Source organism: Carcharodon carcharias, chromosome 4 (assembly GCF_017639515.1).
Source record: "Carcharodon carcharias isolate sCarCar2 chromosome 4, sCarCar2.pri, whole genome shotgun sequence".
In the NCBI taxonomy this organism is placed as follows: Eukaryota; Metazoa; Chordata; class Chondrichthyes; order Lamniformes; family Lamnidae; genus Carcharodon; species Carcharodon carcharias.
The window spans coordinates 19,305,808-19,323,975 of NC_054470.1; the positions used below are offsets into that span (position 1 = coordinate 19,305,808).

Below are 18,168 nucleotides of genomic sequence, written 5' to 3' on the forward strand. Positions count from 1 at the left end.
CCATTTAGATTAGATGCTTTTCTTTAATTCTTTCTGCCAAAATGGAAAAATTTATATTTTCCCACATTCTATTCCATTTGCAAGATATTTGCCCATCACTTAATCTATCTATATCTCTTTGTAGTCTCCACTTCACAACTTAATTTCCTATCTATCTTTGTGCCATCAGCAACTTTAGCAACCATACCTTCGTTCCCTTCTTCCAGGTTATTTATATAAATTGTAAAAAGTTGAGGCCCCAGCATGGATCCCTGTGGCACACCACTCATTACATCTTGCCAACCAGAAACTGACCCATTTATGTCGACTCTGTTTCCTGTTAGCTAGCCAATCTTTTATCTAGATACTGCTGTTTGGCAGCTCAGGCTTAAGTGATTATAGCCTGGTCTCTGACCACCCAGTATAATGCACATCCAGCACTGTGAGCAAGGACCTCCCACACACTCTCCTGAACTTCTTACATATAAACACCTTTATGGAGATGCCATCTGAGAACTTGAAGCATTCCAGTGTCACTACTATGCTTAGCCTCAAGCCATCCTTGTGCCTCTTCAGATCCTATTCCTCTCCTCAAAATGGATAAGCTGCAGGAGGTGATCACTAGGTTAGAAGCGATCATCCTCAGATTGGCTGGCAGTTCTCGATGGGTGGCACTTCACCTCTAGTGTCCTTGACCCCAGGGGAAGGCACGCCACTGGCTTAAGTGCCTGAGTGGCATGAGATGTGACAGGCCTTCCTGGCAAGAAGCAATGCAAAGGTCTCACCAACTTTCCAGCCAGTGGCCAAGACCCCTGCTGCCTCCACAAGATTCCATTCTTAGTCTCTCCTTCCTGCCAGTGGGACAGGGCATACCCATCAGAGGTGGTGGCACAATGGTATATGGTCAGGAGGGAATAGCCCTGGGAATCAGCAGCTTTGATTCTGGATCCTATGGAATCCCTTGGCATCAGGTCAAACATGGACAAGGAAACTGCCCACTGATTACCACCTACCATTGGCCCTCCATGCTGAATACCACTTGGGAGAAACACTGAACATAGCAAGGGCACAGAGAGTACTCTGGGTGGTGGGCTTCAATGCCCATAACCAAGGTAGCGCCATTACTATCAGAGCTGGTGAACTCCTGAAGGATATATCTGCCAGACTGGGCCTGAAGCAGGTGATGAGAACACCAACAAGGAAAAAATCTTACATGAGCTTGGCCTCACCAATCTACCTGTCACAGATGCAGACCTCAGTACAGCCTTGGTGCAAACATAGATGAAAGAGCTGAACTCCAGGAGTGACGGGAAGAATGATTGTCCTTGATATCAAAGCTGAAAGGAGCGCTAGCAAAATTGAAGTCAATGGGAATCAGGGAAAACTCTCCACTGGATGGAGTCATACGAAGGAAGATGGTTATGGTTGTTGAAAGCCGATCATCTCAGCCTGATGTCATCACTGCAGGAGTTCCTCAGGATAGTGTCATAGGTCCAACCATCTTAAGCTGCTTCATCAATAACTTTCCCTCCATTATAAGGTCAGAAGTGGGGATGTTTGCTGAGGATTGCACTGTGTTTATTACCATTTGCAACTCTTCAGATGCAGCAGTCCATGTCCGTATGCAGCAAGACCTGGATGACATTCAAGATTGGGCTGATAAATGACACGTAATTTGCATGTCACACAAGTACCAGGCAATGACCATCTCAAACAAGACAGAATCTAACTATCTCCATTTGACATTCAGTGATATTACCAATGCTGAATCCCACACCATTAACATCTGGCGCTACCATTGACCAGAAACCTCACTGGACCAGCCATGTAAATACTGTAGGGACCAAGAGCAGGTCAGAGGCTGGGAATTCTGTGATAAATAACTCACTTCCTGACTTCCCAAAACCTGTGCCGCCATCTACAAGACACAAATCAGGAGTGTGATAGGATACAGCTCCAACAACACTCAAGCAGTGCAACACTCTCCAGGACAAAGCAGACTGCTCGATCCACACCCCATCCATCACCTTAAACATTCAATCACTCCACTACCAGCACACAGTGTGCATCTTCTACAAGATGCACTGCAGCAACTCACGATGGCTCCGAAAACACCTTCCAAACCTGCGACTTCTATCACCTAGAACAACAAAGGCAGCAGATGCATGGGAACACCACCACCTGGAAGTCCCCCTCCAAGTCACACACCATCCTGACTTGGAAATACATCCCTGTTCCTTCACTGTTGCTGGGTCAAAATCCTGGAACACCCTCTCCAACAGCACTATGGTGTACCTACACCACATGGACTACAATGGTTCAAAAGGGAGGCTCATCACCACCTTCTCCAGGACAGTTAGGGATAGGAAATAAATTCTGACCGCCAGCAACACTCATGTCCTGTTAACCAAAAAAAAAAAAAATAGCTGGGAAGAAAATGAAACAGGAGGATGGAAAAGAATGAAATGCAAACTGAACCTTAAGGCCATATGCCTGCAAAGGTTTGAATGATCACTAGTATTAATGTAAACAAATTGTAAACCTGTAGTAATCAGAAAACAGTTAATACCATAATGTGCTCATCCTATAACCAATGTGCAGTCACTGTTGGTACCAACAGCCACTATAGTAGCAAAGCTAAAGAAAATTATCCAGAGTAGATTTTTAAACAGTACCCTGGAGGTATTACAAGGCAATAATCTAATTTCAGATTTATTTTGCTCTTGTAATTTATGGCATCATGCGATTAGATAACTGCCTTCTAATCATTTGCAGACAGGCAGTCTTTATCCTGTCTCATTGAGGAAGCCATTTTTAATCATCAAATAATGAAAATATAGCTCAATGAATATGGATTATAAATTTAAGGTTTAGATTTATTCAGAGCTTTACATTCTAAAGGCTTTTCTTTAAAATGTAATGCAAATATGCTTTACACTTATCTGTACTGAAGGCACTCAAAATAATTTTTGACAGTATAATTTGGTCCCATCAGTGGCATAATTTTAAGGGAACACAAGGAATGCTAAATTTAATAGCAGATGTCACCATTTCTTTTCCTAAAAAGAGGCATTGTTTAAATTCCTCCAGTTTGTTGTGATATTTCCTATATACCTCTGATCCATAAAAAGATCAGCACCTTAGCAGACCTCAGACTGAACAAGATAAGCATACTTTGTTCAGATCTCCAATATCTGCAGTATTTTGCTTCTTTTAAGATAAACACACTTGTGGTTCCTGATCATGGTTTAATACAAAACAACCTGAAACCAAGCAATTAAAAACAACACAAAAACAGAATTACCTGGAAAAACTCAGCAGGTCTGGCAGCATCAGCGGAGAAGAAAAGAGTTGACGTTTTGAGTCCTCATGACCCTTCGACAGAACTTGAGTTCGAGTCCAAGAAAGAGTTGAAATATAAGCTGGTTTAAGGTGTGTGTGTGTGTGTGTGTGTGTGTGTGTGTGTGTGTGTGTGTGTGTGTGTGTGTGTGTGTGTGTGTGTGTGTGTGTGTGTGTGTGTGTGAGTGTGTGTGTGTGTGTGTGTGTGGGGGTGGGGGTGGGGGGGGTGGGTTGCGGGGAGAGAGAGAGAGAGAGAGAGAGAGATAAGTGGAGGGGGTTGGTGTGGTTGTAGGGACAAACAAGCAGTGATAGAAGCAGATCATCAAAAGAGGTCACCAAAAGCCACTGCTCTTCAATTAAAAGCAACGTTGAAAAGGTACTCTAACAAAATGAGAGAAAAAATATCCCTGGGCTTGTTCCCTTGTGTACCTCTGGCTTCAACTCTTTGGTTCAGTTAAGAATCGGGACAATTTATTTTTCTAGAAAACCAACCCAATAGTTGGACTCATCAAAAAGCACCACTGTAATACAACATCTATTTTACAGTTATTTCAGTCTGAATAATTGTTCTAGGACATAGTACATTTTACATTACCAATTCAAATATCAAAATCACTTTTCTAATATAGTATTAGAGTATAATTTAAAATCTTAATATACTAGAATCTTTCAAAGATTGGACGATAATTATATCACAGCTTAAATGAATATTTTGTTCATTTAAACTTTGGCCATTCAAATATTATCTTTTTCCAATATTAAACTTATCCTCCATCAAGATGGCAACCCTACAAATTTTGAATCTGCACTAGATAGATTTTTGGGTTAAGCATCGCTGATCTCTTTCTTATGACTTATGATCCTTACAATTAAAAATTTTGCATCAGCTGCCTTAATTCAATTTATAGACTAGCAAAGAAACTGAACAAAAGAGATGCTGAAAAAATTCTATAAGCAATACTTCTGTTATGTCTTGTGATTCCCAGAAGTTTAAAGGCCCAGATTTTCGTGGAGTTGGGAAGCCTTAAAAAAGTGGTGGGATCCTCTCTAGGATTCCCACCTCCAGTCTGATTTCCAGCAATTTTGTTGGTGCAGGAAATTTCAAACCACCCCAACTCCCTTCAATCCCACAATTTCAGGCCCATTCTGTTAATAGATGTGGTGCACGGCACCCCAGAGGAGCTGTGAACCATAGTGGAACCCAAGTCCTGAGTCAGGAACCAAAAAAGAAATTCAACATTCCCTTCAAAATGCCTTCTCAGGAAGCTGTCAATCAATCACAGCCAATTATAATATCAATGACAAGAGCTTTTTAGCCACTTCACACCTCTATCTTGTATAAATAAACACAGGCATTGAAAAAAAAATCAGGTTATTACAAGGGACTAAAGGTGTCAAACAAAGCTATCGTCTGCCTTTTAAGCTATGTCAGTATTGCCTGCTGAGCTAAGTGGATTAACCAATCTTGGAGTTCAGCCAAGCATTCATAACGTGGCCATCTGGCAATCATATCTACAGAAACAGTTTAAACAGCTGGTCAGACACCTGTTTTTTTTCCCTCTTGATGGTCTCATTATGAACACTTGGCTAAGCTCCAAGAATGGCTCCCTAGAACCAAAAATATGGCAGTTATGGGCTCTCTTAATGGAGATGGGTTTGTGAAGTCTGGAAGTTTCTTGATTCATGCTTCCCAACTCCTTCACAAAAATCTGGCTCTTAGATTCAAATGCTAGAACTTTATTGAATGCATTTCTCAGGTCACACCATGTGCTTGTTGCTCAGTACCACGACCGTACTGCAGTAGTGAGTGATATGGCATGCTGGGTACTTATGTATACATATGCATGAGCATATAGTTCATATTGGAATAGTACAAGATTATAACAGTTTCTCTATTTGAATACAATTGTACAAATAAGTAGGGAAGTAAAAAGACATATAAACCTCTTATTCAGAATTAATGCTGAGGAATAACTATGCTTACTTTAGAGGGATCTGGGTGTCCTAGTGCACGAATCACAAAAGACTAGTATGCAAGTAGACAAATAATTAGGAAAGCTAATAAAATGTTATCATTTATTGCAAGGGGAATCAATTACAAAATTAGAGAGGATATGTTTCACTTGTACAGGGCACTAGTGAGACCACTAGTGGAGTACTGTATACAGTATTGGTCACCTTATTTAAGGAAGGATGTAAATGCGTTGGAAGCAGTTCAGAGAAAGTTTACCAAACTAATATCTGGAATCGGTCTTATAAGCAAAGGTTGGACAGGCTAGGCTTGTATCCGCTGGAGTTTAGAAGAGTAAGAGGCGACTTGATTAAAATCTTTACGATCCTGAGGGGTCTTGACAAGGTGTATGTGGAGAGGACGTTTCCTCTTGTGGAAAAAATCTGGAACTAGGGGTCACTGTTTAAAAATAAAGGGCAGCCCATTTAAAACAGAGATGAGGCAAAATTTTTCCCTCAAGAGGGTCATGAGTCTTTGGAACTCTTCCTGAAAAAGGTGGTGAATGCAGAGTCTTTGAATATTTTTAAGGCAGAGGGGGGATAGATTCTTGGTAAGCAAGGGGGTGATAGGTTATCGGGGGTAGTTGAGATGCAGATTTCTGGTTACCATCAGATCAGCCATGATGATTATTAAATGGCAGAGCAGGCTTGAGGGGCTGAATGGCCTACTCCTACTCTTTGTTCGTATGCTCGTATTTACAGATGTATCATTTAGTTATTCATAAAAGCTGCATTAATCTAAACAGACAAGTAGATGACCTTAACTGAGTAGTTATATTAATTCCTAGTTTGTTTTAATTTCATAACATAAACCAAAGCAAATTAAAGTAGAATTAGAGAAAAAAGAATTAGCAATTTGAATAGCAGGCACACTTAACAAAAAACACTATTAGATTAAGAATTATTTCAAACAACTTGATCAATAGGGTACATTTGCTGCTAGTCTGTCTCAATCAGAAGACAGATGTTTCTAATCTCAGGTTAAATTAAATGGATAAAAATAAAACACAGATGTATCTGCAGGTTTGCCTTATGTTCTGCTCAAACAAAATGCCTCAAATTTAAACCCATAGAAAACTCCCTGAACATGCATACACTGTGGACCCATTCTAGAACTTAAAATACACATAAATCCTCCACCAACACAAATCACCAAAGGGAAGATAACCTTGGAGTTATCAATAGAACTGAAATAATATTAAACATGAAATGGCTCCATTTGCTTCAACTGAAACATGCTTTTGAAGTTCATACAGCCCAGGTTATAAGGTTGCAAATTTAATACGTGTAAATTCTTAATTCATATAAAAAAATGATATGCAATGCAGCTGAAATGGATCTTATATGTTTCAAGTGAATGTGAAAAAACCATAAATTTGAATAAATGTTGCTAAAAGAACACTTTGTAATACTAGATCCAGTTGGATCAGATCTATATATTTTTTCTCATAGCAAAACTGGTGTAGAAGAAGCAATTTAAGCCATAACATCACAAAGTAATAGATTCACAGATAATTAACTTACAAAAGTACAGCATACACTTTTTAATGGAAGAGTAAAACCTGAAAAATGTTTTTCTCCTCCCTGATCAATTTTTCTTCCGTCTGAAGCTAATTCATATTGGGGGACTGGATGGAGGTGGTGGGGGGTCATGAGGCTCTTAGTGACTAGTACCTTCTTTAAACGAGCTGTTGGACTATTTGACTATGCAACCATGCACACCGGGTGCTGATTAGGAGCATGAACCCTGGCCCAGAGTGCAGAGGTCAATAAGAGCATCTTTACCTCTGCTCAGTCTATTAGCTCAGCTAATTCAGCTGTTGATCTGTGCTCGATATTTTTCTGATTCAGCATCAAATAACTTTCTGATAAACAGGCTCCACGTTGCTTATGATTGGGAGTTTACCTTTGCTGCCCAAAATCTAGTCACACCTGGAGAGAGAAAGCAAGGGAGAGCCAAGAAAAAAGACTTACATTTAAATATTTTTCAAAACTTCACAACAAAGTGCTTTACGGCCAGTTAGATACTTTTTGAAAGGTAATCACTGTTGTATGCAACATGGCATCCAATTTGCACATAGCAAGATCCCATAAGCAGTAATTTGATAATGACTAAACAATCTTTTGGGTGATGTCGGTTGAGGGATTAAATATACAAGCACTCGTCCTAATTTCAAGTGTCTAACTTGCTCCCACATCCTTTTGACCCCACCAAAGTCTTTCTGAAAATTGACAATGCTCTGCTTCAGTCATCAATTCTAGTTGTGCATTCCACAGATTCACAAGCCACTGTCTAAAAAAAAACTCCTGTCCTCTGTCCTAAATCTCTTTCATTCTCATACCCATGTGCCCCCATTCCAGTACCCGAACCATTTAAAAGTCTGTTTCGATCTACCCAGTTCTTTTCTTTCATAACTTTACAAACATTTTGTGAAATACCCATGCAATCTCTTCCACATATGAAGAAATGTGCCAGGCCACTCAGCCCTTCAAGCCTGCTCTGCCATTCAATAAGATCATAGCTGATCTGTTTGTAACCTTCTGCCTACCCCCGATAACCTTTCACCCCCTTGTTTATCAAAAATCTATCTATCTATCTCTGCCTTGAAAACATTCAGACTCTGCTTTCACTGATTCTTGAGTGAGTTCCAAAGGCTCTCTACCTTCAGAAAAACATTCTTCTCATCTGCCTTAAGTGGGTGACCCCTTAATTTTAAACAGTGACCCCTAATTCTAGATTCTCCCACCAGAGGAAGCATCCTCTTCACATCCATCCTGTCAAGACCCTTCAGGATCCTCTATGTTTCAATCTATATTTCACCCCCCCCACCAATAAGTCAATATTTGCACTTCCTCATACCAGGCAGCAGCATCTTGGTGAATCTCTCTATTGCTTCACCATCCTTCCTAGTCTTGAGCCCAATACTGCAGAGTACTCTAACTATTGTCTCATAGTTCATATAGCTTCACCATTAAATATTATTACTTACCTGTTTAGTACTTATTGCCATAAAACAATATTCAGTTAGCATTTTATATGCACTTGATGTGCTGTTTTTTAGTCTTGTTAGTCTAAAGTCCCTCTTCGTCCACATCATCCAGATTTCTCACACCTCACCAAGAGTATATCTAATTATTTTCATCAGAAATTATTACTTTACAGTTGCTAGCACCAAATTTTATCACCCCGTTCCACCAATTTATCGCTATCCCCTTACAGTTTGCTATGGTCCTCAGGTTTACTTACTATACTTTCTATACCTATTTCAGTATCCATTGACAATTTAGACACCACTCACTTTAGTCTGACATTCAGATCATTGATGTACACAGTAAAGAGAAGCAATCCCAAAACAGAACCTTGTAAGATATAGCTGCCCAATTGAAGCCATTTGCAGAACTACTATTAACACCTATGCTTTCTTTTTCTTTCCAACTAATTAGCTTTTAAATCCAATTTGTTACCTCCCTGCAATCTTCTCCAATTGTGGTCTGTGCGGTACCTTTTCAAAGGCTTTCTTAAAGCCCATCCACACCTCTTCCTCTGCATTATATCCCCCCTCAAAAAAATTCAGACTTTGGAGAAGAATTTTCCTTTCTGAAATTTCATTTTAAATACCTCAGAATGTTCCCTCCCACACATGTTAAACCAACAGGCCTATAATTATCCAGCATTGCTCGGTCTTCATTCTTGCCCCTGAATATGATTCCAAGTGGTCATGCATCTTGTTTGAGCCTATACAATTAGCAAATTAGCATTGAGGAAGCAGCACATTACCTTGGGAGGTGAAAAAGGAAGGAGGAACAAAATTTGAAAAGATGGGGATCATTTGGCACACAAAAAAAATTGTGCAATTAAAAACTTGTGGTTTAATTTTATAGTGGCTGTAAAATTCAAGTAATGCTTGAATATACTGTATTATGAAGCATTAACAATGCTCAGCTAGTAATCACTGTCACTGACCATACAGAGACAGGAAAAATTATACTAGGTACCAATGGGATTGCTTCAGACCCAAAACACCATGGTTAACTCTTAACTGCCCCCTGAAAAGGCTTTGCAAGCCACTCATTTGTATAGAGATAGGCAATTGCCAGCAATATATGAATAAATTTGTTTAACTCTCCATATAAAAAGGGATAGAGTTGCAGCAACAATACCATTGACCATAGGGTACTGCAGGCTGGAAATGTGATTTTGTGAAGGTGTGTCACTAGCATTCAGCATACATTGAGGACAATTGCAATCTGTTCTTGGCAACTGCCATTTGTTCCTGGCAAAAACCGTCAGTAACTCTTGTACTAATTTAGTGGTAATCTTGCAATAAACTGACAGAACACACCTCACTTTGGTAAACAGGTATGGTGCGAATTAGACTTTCTAAACTCTACTCTATAGGAATTAGAGCTACACCTAATATAGCAAATACACTTCAAACACTCATATACCCCTTCAGAAATTATCACCATCAGTGCAAAATTCCACATTTTTTCATGGATTTTTAGTGCTAACATTAGCTTCCTAAATGACAATTTCATTCCTACTGGGGTGGATTCTAATGAAAGTGCACTTAACAAGTTTACTGTAGAGAAATTGGGACCTTTAACCTACACTGAATTTAATTTCTCAATATGACTGCAATATATTTCTTCAGCTCAATTTTTCCACCCTAATGAATAAATAATTCACAATCTCCACAATCTTATCAACTCCATTCTACACTGCTCCAGGTGACGTACTGTTCCTTCAGAACACCCACCAGTAATTTGACTACAATGACTGTAATTCCTGAATTATCTTTTTGCCTCTTATTATAGATCAGGATAATATTTTCTTTTCTCAAATCCTCATACATGGACTCAATTCTTGGGATTCCAAGGATTTGCACAAGTATATATCTAATTTTATTAGTTACTTCCTTTTCCTTCGAAAATAGGTGTGGTGTGGGGTTGGTGGGGGGTGGGGGGGGGGGGGTGGATGGAGAAAGGTGCATTCAATCTGGACCCTTCAAATCATTTTTTGTTACATCTTTTTCCCTTAGTCTCATGTCCCAAAGACATGAAAAGGATCATAAACTGTTTAAATCAAACCTTACTTTTTTGCTTATTTAAAAAAAGTGGACATCGTTGAACCAAAATGACTGCTATAGGTCACATGATTCACAAGTTGGCTACAGTTTCTGGAAATTTCCAACAGCAGTTACAGGACAAAAGCTTAATCCTCATCCTTGTGGAATCTCACACCTCTCATTGAGGACACATTGCAATCAATGAAACCAGGGACCAGCAGACAACTTGTCTCCCCAACCTTTCCTATAACAAAGGGAAAGCCATCAAAATTCATGATACCTGCAGAGGCTCTAAAAGCCACCATCCAAGGTAAGTAATAGGTTTTGACCAGAGGCATAGAAACTGCTTGTTAGCCTGCATCTGACACATTAATGGGTCACAACACATGACCCAAGCTTCTGGCCTTTGGAAAGTTTTATTACATTTCTAGACTCGCAACTCAGCCTGCTGTTTAAACTCCAGCCTGCAAACATCAAAGCAAGACTCCAGGCTGACCACCAGCCTGCATCAAATCTGAGCCTCCTCTCAGCCTGTTTCTCTGGAATATTCCTGCCAGCACCTTCCAGGTTTCTGTTTACCAACCTCATCTTACTGTGTCACCACCGACTTCAAAGGAATTCTGCAAAATCTTACTTCAGCTGGCAGAACTAACTCCTCAGTGAAGGAATCCTCATTGGTCTCTGACAATCACACAACTGATATCCACATGCGTGGTGCTTTTTCATTTAAGTTATTCATAGTTGCAAAAACTCCATTTTCCTATCTTCTTATTGTGTGCTTGTGCATGTGTATGTATATGAATTTGTGACCATTCCTGGGTTTGAATGTGTGAATAAACTATATAAAAACAAAAAAACTGCGGATGCTGGAAATCCAAAACAAAAACAGAATTACCTGGAAAAACTCAGCAGGTCTGGCAGCATCGGCGGAGAAGAAAAGAGTTGACGTTTCGAGTCCTCATGACCCTTAGACAGAACTTGAGTTCGAGTCCAGGAAAGAGCTGAAATATAAGCTGGTTTAAGGTGTGTGTGTGGGGGGCGGAGAGATAGAGAGACAGAGAGGTGGAGGGGGTTGGTGTGGTTGTAGCGACAAACAAGCAGTGATAGAAGCAGAATATCAAAAGATGTCAAAACATGTGTACGGAACAGACGGTGACAAAATAAAGTTCAGTGAGTTTTGTCCAAACCCCGTCTAACTTAAGAATGAATCTTAGAAAGAAAGAAATTCAGCTCTAGTGGGTTTTTTTTTTTATTTTTTATTTTATATAGACACAAATAACTCAATTACAATACTTGCTCTTCCTTGATATAATGTTCAGTTGTGAGTCCTACTGGTTTCCCAACAGTTTGTTTGCCACAACTATATTTGTTTTAAAAAAAAAGTTGCTTGTGTATTGTATTCACAGAAATTCAGATCTCGTTGGGCTTTTTTTTTTAAGCTGCTCTTAGCCTCCGTAAGCTTATGATAATAAAACATTTTTTGTTTGGTTTGTACTTGATCAAGTATTTCACAAGTTGTTGCCCGTTGGCTTATCTTACTTCCCCATCCCTCATGAATTAAATAGTTGAAGTTGAACACAGGACTGTAGATGCCTGAATTCAGCACTCCTCCAGAGGCAGGATGAATGTAATCTCAAGCCATTCTCATGCATGAACCATTTTCAGAGGAACTTGCAAGCAAGTTATCCATATTGTCAGTGAAATAATTGAGATCAAGAAAGGGGAAGCAAAATAAAACTTGGAGTTTTTAAAATATATAAATATTAAAGTATGGTACATTAAAACTTGATCTATGAGAATTTCCAAATTCCATTTTAAGATTATCAAACTCTCAAAATAATTCTGTAGACATGCATCTTGTTACTGAGTATATGTTTGGTCTCACTGTAGAATCCCTTAACTACAAGATGTAATTTGTAATCCTGCTGAACAGTGTGGAGCTATAGGGCAGAAATTACCATTCATCAGACATGAGTCAACATTAAAATCCCAAATCATTCCCTCTGCCAGGCACCAGGTTACTTGATAGTTTAATCAGATCAAAGATTTAGCAATGCTCATTTCTGTGAGCCAGCAGCTTCTGTTAATTGTTTAGGCCTCTCAAATAACGAGTACGCATGAATGATTTCTCTGAACACTGGATGCTTTATTTCACAAATCACATTCAACTGCTGTAAAATGTTCATTGGGTTGGATGGGGAAGGGCTGAAGACGATTCATTGGGGTGAATTTATTGATCATTTATTATGCAGATTAAAATTAATTTAATAACGAACAAAACAGATGAGAAGTGTGTCCTGGTCTCAAAAAGTATAGAATTTGATGAGTTTGAATAATAAAAAAGCCACGTGATTTTGTTTTAAATACACTATTCATAAATTGCAAATTATCTATTGTCAGATTAAATGTTTTGCACATAGGACACAATTCCATCAATTTCATTCTCTAAATCCTTGGTCATGATTTTGATGTGGTGCTACTCCAGCCACAGTTGGATATTACTTTTAGCCTAAAATAATAGATTATTACATATGATTATACTCATCTTACAATCTCTTAACACTAGGTAGCAAAGGTGCTCTGCCAAGCACCTTCTCCCAGGCTCATTCTCTTGGTGACACAGTCAGTAAGTTTTATTTAAATGTTATTTCCTGGATCAAGTATTCCAGGTAAAATTACCAGATTTAATTTTATTTAATCAATCTGCATACTCCATTCTTCTTCACTTTATCAAGCCAGGGTCATTGACTGCCTCCTGTTTTCTTTTTCATCCCTCCCAGCCTTGTGATATTTATCTGTTGACAATACTTTTCTTGACATTTTCTGAAGTCCTGAACTTTCCCAGCATTCACTCTGCAAGTCAAAATTTGGGCGCATCAAATGCTTTCTCCCGTATTGGGAATTTCTTCCCCATCAAACCTTCATTTTTGAAAAAAATACAGATCTCTTTGGACATAGTCCCTTTAGGGACTTGTCAATCTGGTCTGACTAACCCTGATCCAAATTTGATCAAAGTGTTGTCCTTAAGGAAGTCCACACTGACCAGGAGATGACAGAGCTACCAAGATGCAAGGCACATAATAAGGCATTAAAAGATATTGGGATGGTTTAGGAGGAAGAGTACATGCAGACAAGAGTATCCACTAATCCCTTTTGTGAAATATTCTTATAGGACAGGGAACAGAATTTTAAGCAAGCTGTAAATTTCTTAAAGGGGCACAGAATCTCACAGTGCAGAAGAGGCCCTTCGGCCCATCGAGTCTGCACCAACATGTGAGAAACACCTGACCTGCCTACTTAATCCCATTTACCAGCACTTGGCCCATAGCCTTGAATGTTATGACATGCCAAGTGCTCATCCAGGTACTTTTTAAAGGATGTGAAGTATAACACCTCCACCACCCTCCCAGGCAGTGCATTCCAGACCATCACCACCCTCTGGGTAAAAAAGTTTTTCCTCACATCCCCCCTAAACCTCCTGCCCCTCACCTTGAACTTATGTCCCCTTGTGTCAGACACTTTAACTAAGGGGAACAGCTGCTCCCTATCCACCCTGTCCATGCCCCTCAATCTTGTACACCTCGATCAGGTCACCCTTCAGTCTTCACTGCTCCAACGAAAACAACCCAAGTCTATCCAACCTCTCTTCATAACTTAAATGTTTCATCCCAGGCAACATCCTGGTGAATCTCCTCTGCACCCTCTCCAGTGCAATCACATCCTTCCTATAATGTGGTGACCAGAACTGCACACAGTACTCCAGCTGTGGCCTCACCAAGGTTCTATACAACTTCAACATGACCTCCCTACTTTTGTAATCTATGCCTCGATTGATAAAGGCAAGTGTCCCATATGCCTTTTTCACCACCCCACTAACATGCCCCTCCGCCTTCAGAGATCTATGGTCACACACGCCAAGGTCCCTTTGTTCCTCAGAACTTCCTAGTGTCATGCTGTCCATTGAATACTTCATAGTCAAATTACTCCTTCCAAAGTGTATCACCTCATTCTTTTCAGGGTTAAATTCCATCTGCCACTTATCTGCCCATTTGACCATCCCGTCTATATCTTCCTGTAGCCCAAGACACTCAACCTCACTGTTAACTACCCGGCCAATCTTTGTGTCATCCGTAAAATTACTAATCCTACCCTCCACAGTCATCTATGTTGTTTATATAAATGACAAAAAATAGGGGACCCAGCACAGATCCCTGTGATACGCCACTGGACACTGGCTTCCAGTCACTAAAGCATCCTTCTGTCATCACCCTCTGTCTCCTACAATTAAGCCAATTTTGAATCCACCTTATCAAATTACCCTGTATCCCATGTGCATTTGCCAGTGTTACTGTTTCATCAATCTTTCCACCACCCCCTTGGGGAGTGATGGTGGGTGGAGAGACACCAAATTGCTCTGTAGAGAATCAGTATAAATAGGTGCTCCATAATTACATGTTGCAGATTTCATGAAGCCTGGATTAACGACACCAAGACTCAAACAGGATATCAACCTGATCTGCTGGATATGTAGCTCCATCAATTGTTCAAGATTATGGTTATCCTATTATAATTGCTACATTCTAATTAACCCTCTCTAAGAATGTGTCATGCAAAAGTAAACAAAAATTTCACATTTTAAATACTTCAAATAAAAACTGAATAACTGCTGCAGTAGGTATTAAGTGTCAGCCTTAGCTCAGTGGTAGCAGCTCACAGTACTGAGGGAGTGCTGTACTGGAGGTACCTGTCTTTTGGATAAGAAGTTAAACCAAGAACCTGACTGCCTTCTGGAGTAAATGTACAAGATCCCATGGCACTGGTTAAGGCAGATCCAAGGAGTCCTCCCGGTGTCATGTTGAGCAGTTATGCCTCAACTAAACACTAAAAGCTGATTATCTGGTCATTATTTTAATGTTGTTCTGGAAATCTATTGTGTAAATTGGCAGCTGCATTTCCAACTGCACAACAGTGATTAAACTTCAAAAGTACTTCATTAGCTATACAGAACACAAGAACATACTGTGACCATGGTAGGCACAATATAAATACAAGTTCTTTCTTTCATCAATAGCCACATCTAGACAGAAATGCGATAATTTTAGTCAAAGAAAATGAGGCCTTCCCTGTAGAAACTAAAATGCCACCACTTCTTCTGCAAATTAACAGAAACTTATAGGTAGAGGTAGTTAATCTCAGTTAACATCTGGTCTTTATTTTCCTGCCAAACTGAACTATTCATAGTTACAAACAACGCAAAACTGTTACTCAAAATATGCTGTAGTATTCAGAATTGCTGAAGTACTGTTCTGCAACCCAGTGCGTGGGAACAATGGTTCAATTTTAGGAACTACTCGGAGATTTAAACAGCGAGGAATTTTTATTTTGATTGCTTCAAGTAAAAAAAAACATTAAATTGCATGCTTTATCTATGTCTAAAAATCTAAACAAATATATTTACTATGAAAAATACAAAGCTGACATTTACAACGTTAATACCACACAAAATTTCCTGTGTACCTTACGTCAAAAACATCTAACACTAAACCACACTAATAACTACACTTCCTCCTTATTCATATCTTGTGGCAAAATAATACTCTGAGGGGAAAACAGCAATGAGAATTTTGCAGTTTGCACTAAGTTTGCTTCTTGAGAAGAAGCATTTTAGTTTCAACCCCTTTTCTTCCTTAATAAAAAGCAAAAATTGACCTCATTCCCAAAACATTTTTTTGAAAAGTTAGCTTCTTTATTAAGGAGACAGATTTTGCACCACTTTCAATAGTTCTTCCAGCTTGGCTGTTTATTACGGGATTACTTTGTTTACATGTGCATATTTAGCAAGCCAGACAACTAATGATGTCTACTGTGTAGCAACAGGTAACTAAAATGAAATTTGTACAATATTTCATCTGTAATACAAAATTTACAGCATTTTGACCTATAAAAACAGGAATCAGGGAATTTAATCAATGTGTGACCAGCAAAGGTTTCTTGTTGACATTCAAGGGCCATAGCTTAGAATCATGCTCTATGAAATGTCCGTTTAACAAAATACACTTTCTGTTGTAGGGTATCAACATCTTGAAAACATGAACATTGATAAATGTGGTTAAAAAATACATATCAAGACACTTACACCTCATGTCACGTTGCTGCAAAGCAGTTTTGGGTTCAAAGTGACAAGGATCACAGTATAGTTACAGCCAAATCAATGTCACGTGTGAAATTCAAAGAATTAGCCAAGGCAATTTAGGCTTTGCACTGGTTGTAATGTACTGCTGAAATGGAGTGCAAAGTATATTTATTTTAATTCTAACTTGAACATTGTTAAAGTGCTAAGAATAACCATTGGGTCACACATTATCCTTTAACATTAGAAAAAGCCAACTATCAACCCTTTTTCACCATTTGAATTTTCATTGTCCAGTGACCAGGAGCAAGTAGTATACTTAGTACTGTTCATTTGCATGATCCTAAATGTAGGTTCTAGTAACTGTATTCCAGCAGACAAATTTTTTTAAAAAACTACAAATAGATCAGATACTCATTGACAGGCCATTAATTATCATCAACAGCCTCCACACTGTGAGAAGTTCCAAACTAGACCAAATATTTCAACCAGACCTAGCTATTTTGTCGAGTACAGTGAAGAGGATAAAAGTCAGAATAATTATAAACATAGAAAATGCACCACTTTCCAGTAATCCCACCAACCTCCTCCACCTGACTGAAATTGTTCTCAGCTTGAACAACTTCTTCAACTCCGCTCACTTTCACTAAATAAACATGTTGTTTTGGGAACCAGTTATGGGTCCTAGGTATGCCTATTGACTATTCCAGTCCTACTGAATCCTCTCCCCTACCTTCTTTTCTGCTACACTGATGACTGTATCTGCTTTCACCCCGAACTGAAAAACTCCATCAATTTTGCTTCCATTTCCGCCCTTACCCATCTCATAGTCTTCATTTCCCTTTCTCAACCTATCTCCGTTTTGGGAATAGGCTATCCACCAATATTTAATATATCCACTAACTCCCAAATACCTTGACTGCATTTCTTCCTATCTCACTTTGTTTCCGTTTTATCTTTGAAAGAGCTATCCAGTTTGATCCCACACACCAGCTTTTCCCCCATAACCCTCCCTGCAAATTGGTCCACTTCACGTACACTTTCAAAAGACACTTGGACATTTCTATTGAATCTGATCCCACATCATTTCATGCACTGTATTGAAGATCATCCCTGCATGGAAAAAAAAATCCTCATTTCTACTCTAGGTTCTTTTGCCGATTATTTTAAATTTAAGGCCTCCGGTTATTGACTCACTTGCAAGTGGAAACAGTTTCTCCACCAAAAATCCTCAATGATGAAAACCTCTACAATCTGAGAGTCTGGGAAATGTTTGCTTTCAGGAAGAACATGGGTGTCTTTGTACATTTTTAAAAATTCTTTTATAGGATCTGAGCATTGCTAACAAGGCTAGCATTTACTGCTCATCCCCAACTGCCCTCAAGAAGGTGGTGATGAGGTGCCTTCTTGAACTACTTGATTTCCTCAATGTCTCCTTTGACACACGGTCAAATACTATCTTAATATCAAGGGCAGTCATTCTCATCTCATCTCTGGAATTCAGATCTTTTGTCCATGCTTGCATTCAGGCTGCAATGAAGTCGGGAGCAGAGTACCCTGCAAAACCCAAACAGAGCATTGACAAAAAAGTTTTTGCTGAGTAAGTGCCGCTTGATAGCACTGTCAATGACATTGGTGGTA

The 18,168-nt window shown here is 39.2% G+C and overlaps 1 protein-coding gene across 2 annotated transcripts in view; it reads right to left on the reverse strand.

Annotated features, from left to right (window-relative positions):
* Positions 1-18,168, reverse strand: part of LOC121277479 (E3 ubiquitin-protein ligase MARCHF3) — a 99,223-nt gene that overhangs the window by 56,486 nt on the left and 24,569 nt on the right. Inside the window, exon 2 of one of the 2 annotated variants that reach the window (XM_041187018.1) lies at positions 7,114-7,260. The exons of the other annotated variant lie outside the window; for it this stretch is intronic. The gene's annotated coding sequence lies outside the window, so the exon portion shown is untranslated. The remainder of the gene's footprint in view (positions 1-7,113; positions 7,261-18,168) is intronic. 2 annotated transcript variants of the gene reach the window in all.